The following is a 6,610-nucleotide window of genomic DNA, read 5'->3' as shown; positions in this document are numbered from 1 at the left end:
CTTAAATGGCACAACTTCAACAAAAAAGAACTCTTCTCTTGGTAAAAAATCTGTCCAATTCTGAAAAATTCCACATGTTTTCCAGAGTGAAAGCTTTATAACCGCATTTGACCTCATGGATGCCCCTGAAAAACTTCAAAAGATAATCATAGTCCATAAAACAGGATCTTTGGGTTGGAAATGATCATTTTCTTGCACCATATTTTTCTGGTTCGTGCAGAATTTCAATCAGTTTAAACACACCGTACTTAAAAAATTAGCTGAGTGGGCGGAAGAGTATGTCCAGAGTGATCTCTCTTTTTAAAATAACTGAAGCCACAAAACTTTGTAAACAATCCAATTTGTTTATCCTTTTATGGAAGTCCGTGCTGTCCTCCACAACGCACTGGGACAACAGGACCCTCAAGCAAGGTTGTAACACCCAGGTACCTTCATTTAAAAAGCACTTAGTCTTTGAAGTATCTTACAGTTTTTAGTTTAAAACAGCCATGGGAGTTCTGGATCTACTCTTCTTCCTGCATTGCTGCTTTGATCAATTTCCAAGCAATTTCATTCCATTCTGTGACAGCTTCAAGGGAAGATATAAACATTGCTAGAGCCTGGACCAACACCTCTCTCTATTTCACACAGACATTTCAGCCTTTATATTGTTCCGGTCAAGGGCTGCTTTGTTCCTGAACAACCCTTCTTTTTGGCAAACAGCTAACAATCTTCACAGATTGTTTGTTTTTTTACACATATCAAAAATGGAAGGAGGCACAGTGATTGCGTCGGATGCGGAAAAAAGAACAAAGACAACAATAGCTGGAATTATATAGGGTCACTTTATTGAGTTAAACCAACACTTTAACGATTATTAACAAATAACCAGGACCTGCAGAGGCCACTAATAACTTTGGGGTGGAAATATTACTCCATGACATTCCTGGGCAACTATGTGCGTAGCTCCTTGGTGAACCAGGCTCAACAGACTCAAACTCAACACTGATAAGACAGAGAGGCTGTGGGTTTTGCCTCCCAAGGACAATTCCATCTGTCCGTCCATCACCCTGGGGGGGGGAGTTACTGACCCCCTCAGAGAGGGTCCGCAACTTGGGCGTCCTCCTCGATCCACAGCTCACATTAGAGAAACATCTTTCAGCTGTGGCAAGGGGGGCGTTTGCCCAGGTTCGCCTGGTGCACCAGTTGCGGCCCTATCTGGACTGGGAGTCATTGCTCACAGTCACTCATGCCCTCATCACCTTGAGGTTTGAGTACTGTAACGCTCTCTACGAAAACAAACAAATATATATATATGTAGATTGTTCTGAGTTCGGGTTTTGCCCTGTGTAATATTTTGCATGTCTATGCGACGTTTCGGTGAAATCACATCCACCATCATCAGGCTGAAGTTTCCAAGCCTCGTGCTGTTGTAAAATGGACATGCAAAATATTACACAGGGCAAAACCCGAACTCAGAACAATCTACATACATATACCCGTGAAAATTTACGAAAACAAATATATATATATATATATATATATATATATATATATACACACACACACACACACACACACACACACACACACACACACACATACATACATACACACAGGGCCGCCATCAGGAATTTTGGGGGCCCATACAGCCTAAGTGTCTGCCCCCCCCCCCCCCCGCCATTTTAAAACTACTTTTTTAAAGTTTTTAATAAGATGTTAGATAATCATCTGAAAATAGCTGTAAATAAAACCCGATGTTCCCAGAATTACCTTTATTCATAAGATTATGATAGCAACAACTTGACCTTAGTTTTACTGGAACTATAGAATAATCATATAATAACCGCTGATGTTACAGGCCGTATAACTATATAAAGAAGGAACTGTGAGGATAACAGTTCAAAAGGGATGGGGGTGGTGTTTGTTATGTTGTGTTGTTTTGTTGCTTGTCTTATAAAATGCAAATACAAAATTTAAACAAACAAATAAGTATATTGTAAAATGATAGATTATGTACTATCTTATTTTTTTAATGTTTACATAATAACTACTTTTTAAAAAAAAATCATCTGTCTGAAGTAGTGTAGGATTCCTGTCTAAGCAGGGGGTTGGACTAGAAGACCTCCAAGGTGCCTTCCCACTGTTATTCTATTCTAATTATCCAGGGGGTTGTGTAGTTATCAGTGGTATTAAAATAGGAGCTGTTAAGAAAAAACCAAATACAATTTCATATTGCTTCACATCTCAATATCCTTTTCGATCTAGTTTTTACGCCCATCGGTGAACGCAGGTCTGAACGAGCCCGTGGTATCCAAGTTAATTTCAAAGTACACTGCTCAAAAAAAAAGTGAAGGGAAGACTTAAACAACACAATGTAAACTCCATCAATCAGCGTTGCTTCCTAAGTGGACAGTTTGATTTCACAGAAGTTTGATTTACTTGGAGTTATATTGTGTTGTTTAAGTGTTTCCTTTATTTTTTTGAACAGTGTAGATCAGGGGTCCCCAAACTTTTTACACAGGGGGCCAGTTCACTGTCCCTCAGACCGTTGGAGGGCCGGACTATTAAAAAAATGTGTGAACAAATCCCTATGCACACTGCACATACCTTATTTAAAGTAAAAAACAAAGTGGGAACAAATACAATATTTAATATTTATTCTTCCTCTTTCTCTCTCTCTCCCTTTCTCTCTGTCCTTCTGTCTTTCTAATTCTCTCTCTCTCTCTTTCTCTCTGTCCTCTCTTTCTCTCTCTTCTCTCTTTCTCTCACTCACTCTCTTTCTATCTCTCCCTCTTTCTCTTTCCCTCTCTCTGTCTCCTCCTTTCTCTCTCTCTCCCTTTCTATCTATCTTCTTCCTTTCTCTCTCCCTCTCTATCTTTCCCTCTTTCTCTCCCCCTCTCTTTCTTTCTCTCTCTTCTCTTTCTCTCACTCACTCTCTTTCTATCTCTCCCTCTTTCTCTCTACCTTTCTTTCTCTTTCTCTCTCTCCCTTTCTCTGTCCCTCTCTTTCTTTCTTTCTCTCTGTTCTTCTCTTTCTTTCTCTCTGTCCCTCTTTCTTTCTCTCTGTCCCTCTCTTTCTTTCTCTCTGTCCCTCTCTTTCTTTCTCTCTGTCCCTCTCTTTCTTTCTTTCTCTCTGTCCCTCTTTCTTTCTCTCTCTTATCTCTCCTTCTCTCACACTCTCTTTGTATCTCTCTCTTTCTCTCTCTCCTTCTCTATCTCTCCCTCTTTCTCTCTCCCCCTTTCTATCTCTCCTCTTCCTTTCTCTCTCTTTCTTTCTCTCTCCCTTATTTTTTCTGTTTTTCTGCTGTGGGCGGAGAGCGCGCGGCCCAGACCCTGAGTAGAAAGGGGCCTCCGTGGCTCCCGAGTGGCGTCCGAGACCCGCTGGGCAATCTGCCAGGTGCTTTAGGGCCCCTCAAACCCCGACGACCTCGCACCAGGGGCCCTCCGCCGCCCCCGGATCCTGGCCGGGACAGGGCAGCTTCCTCTGACAGGCGCCGCGCGGGGCCAAGGGGGCTTCAAAACAGGGGAATCGCAGCATCGCAAAAACACAGAGGTCCATAGGTGGGGTTTTGAGGACTTTGGTGTTTTTGTGATGCTGCGATTTCACTGATGCTCCCTTCGCTGGGAAACCCCACCTCCGGACTTCTGTTGCCAGTGAAGCACACATTTTTGCGATGCTGTGATTCCCCTGCTGTGATTCCCTTGCAGCATCACAAAAACACAGAAGTCCAGAGGTGGGGTTTCCCATGGAGGGGAGCCTCAGGGGAATCCCAGCAGTGCAAAAACAGACTCTTTGGCTGGCAAAAGGGGTGAATTTTGGGCTTCCATGCATTAATCGCTTTTCCATTGATTCCTATGGGAAACATTGTTTCGTCTTACAAACTTTTCACCTTAAGAACCTCATCCCGGAACCAATTAAGTTTGTAAGACAAGGTATCACTGTAGTCTGGTCCGATGTCATGTAGGGGTTTATAGGTAATAACCAGCACCTTAAATTGTGTTTGGAGACCAATTGAAAGCCAGTGCAGCTTGAGGAATGTTGGAGTTATTGGGGGGGGTGTGTGTGTATCTAATGTTAAATTATGAATACAAATTAGGCAAAAGATGGAAATTAGCAGACTAAAAATTAAAAACGAAGAGTATAAAGTGCAAGCCTTTGGCAATGATTTGGTTTTTATGATAGAGGACCTAATAGAGACAACAGGGAATCAAATTATTAAGGGAAAAAGAAGAATTTGGATAAGTCGCAGGGTTAAAAAATAAACAAAGAGAAAACTAAAATATTAACCAAGAATTTGACCAATAAGCAGAATAAGGAAGTGAAAGAGAAATTAGGATTACAAATTATTAAGAAGGTGAAGTATTTGGGGATATGGGTAACTGCAAAGTGTTCCTTGATAAAAGAGGGTAATTACAGCAAATACAAAAGGATTTGGATAAATGGTTTTATATGTTTTTAATATTAGATTTGTTCCACTGTTATATTGTTTTTATTGCTGTTGTGAGCCGCCCCGAGTCTTCAGAGAGGGGCGGCATACAAATCTAATAAATGAACGAATGAACGAACGAATGAATGAATGAATGAATGAATCGGCAAAATTGCAGATAGAAAATAGAAAATGTTCAATAAAAATTATTTTTTTAAAGAAAGAAAACAGTGACTTATGACCATTTTTCACACATCCCCATGGTCACATGATTTACATTTGGATGCTTGACAACTGACCCACATTAATGACTCTTGCAGTGTCCTGGTCTCATGTGATCCCTTTTTGCGACCTTCTGACCAGCATAATCAATGGGGAAGCCAGATTCACTTAACAATGGTGTTACTAACTTAACAACTGTCTTGACTCACTTAACAGCCATGGGAAGAAAGGTGGTAAAAGTGGGCAAAACTCATGTCTAACTTTGCAACATAAATTTGGGCTTAATTGTGGTCATAGGTTGAGGAGTTCCTCTAACCCAGTGTTTCCCAACCTTGGCAACTTGAAGAGATCTGGACTTCAACTCCCAGAATTCTGGGAGTTGAAGTCCAGATCTCTTCAAGATGCCAAGGTTGGGAAACACTGCTCTAACCTATTTTGGAGGTGATCAGGGCATTGAGCAGCTGTGAGTAGAACCTCAGGAAGCCACACAACTGGAGCACAAAACCATACTATGCAAGGGTCCTCCTAGCCTAAGGTGACCAGATTTTAACCAGGATAAAGCAGGACACCATTGACAGGAGGGGTCTTGATCCCTCCCAGGGGCTGCGGGGATGAGGGGTGGGGGCTCTCTGAACCTCTTCTCTCCAGGGCCATGTGGGGGCTACGGATCCAGAGGCTGTGGTGCCCTCGCCGAGGAGAGAGAGCGGCTGCAGGGCGAGCTTCTCTTGGCACCTCCCCACCACAGATTCTGCAAGGCGGGTGGGTGGTCACGGGGGTGGGGAAGGCGGTCTTGAGAGGGGCAGATTGGGCACCGCCAGTTGCAACTACAGTGGTACCTCAACATACGAGTTTAATTCATTCCAGACCCGAGCTCATAAGTCGATCAACTCGCATCTCAAACAAATACCTTTAGACTTTGTTTTTCGCACTGAGATAACTGGAAGCAAGGAGATTCTTGCGCCACCTAGTGGAAGCTCGGCTCGTATCCCGAATTTGAGCTCGGGTGTCGAACAGAAATTTCGCTTGCGTCTCGGTTCGTAACTTGGAATACTCGCATGTGGAGCAGCTCGTATCTAGAGGTACTACTGTATTGGGCAGGGAGAAACAGTGCCTGGCTCCACTCCCAGGGCAGGAGAGGTGAGGAGCAGTGGAGGCTGCAAAGTTGGAGACTCTTGGAAGGGGATGGGAGGGAAGAGAATTTTTTTGTGGCTTTGAGTGTGTGTATGTGTGTGTGTGAGAGAGATGGGGGGAATCGGGACATTTTTAAAATGCCACGGGATACAGGACAAATTATTAAAAAGCGGGACTGCCCCGCCAAAAGTGGGACCTCTGGTCACCTTTTCCTAGCCATGACTGCTACCTGCTCCTCAAACAGGGCTTGTGTGTCTCGAAGGACTCCCAGATTACACACAATGTTGAGGCAGCAACACCTCAACCGATATCAAAGATGACAATCCCACAGTCACTCAATCTTGCCAGGGTTCAGTTGTTTTGATCCAAACTTTACAGCCTTCAAGTACTTAGATAAGATGTGAACCACATCTCTTGGTTCACCAAAGGCACGGATATTTAAATATTTAATATATTTATTCAGCATACTGCGTATATTTAGCCCGAGGGCAACAGATGACCTCATCCAGTGGCGTCATGTAGATGTTAAATAGGAGCAGAGGTGGTACTTCAGCTTCAACCACAATAACACAAGAGCGCACAACAGATTTAAACTCAATATTAACCGCTCCAAACTTGACTGTAAAAAATATGACTTCAGTAACCGAGTTGTTGAAGCGTGGAACTCATTACCGGACTCCGTAGTGTCATCCCCAAACCCCCAACACTTTACCCTTAGATTATCTACGGTTGACCTATCCAGATTCCTAAGAGGTCAGTAAGGGGCGAGTACAAGTGCACTAGAGTGCCTTCCGTCCCCTATCCTGTTGCTCTCCTATATCTCCTATACCTTTCTTCTATTCCTATATC

The sequence above is a fragment of the Erythrolamprus reginae genome, unplaced genomic scaffold, assembly GCF_031021105.1.
Source record: "Erythrolamprus reginae isolate rEryReg1 unplaced genomic scaffold, rEryReg1.hap1 H_7, whole genome shotgun sequence".
Classification (NCBI taxonomy): Eukaryota; Metazoa; Chordata; class Lepidosauria; order Squamata; family Dipsadidae; genus Erythrolamprus; species Erythrolamprus reginae.
The sequence above is the reverse complement of the archived record's forward strand: the minus strand, read 5'-3'. Positions refer to the sequence as shown.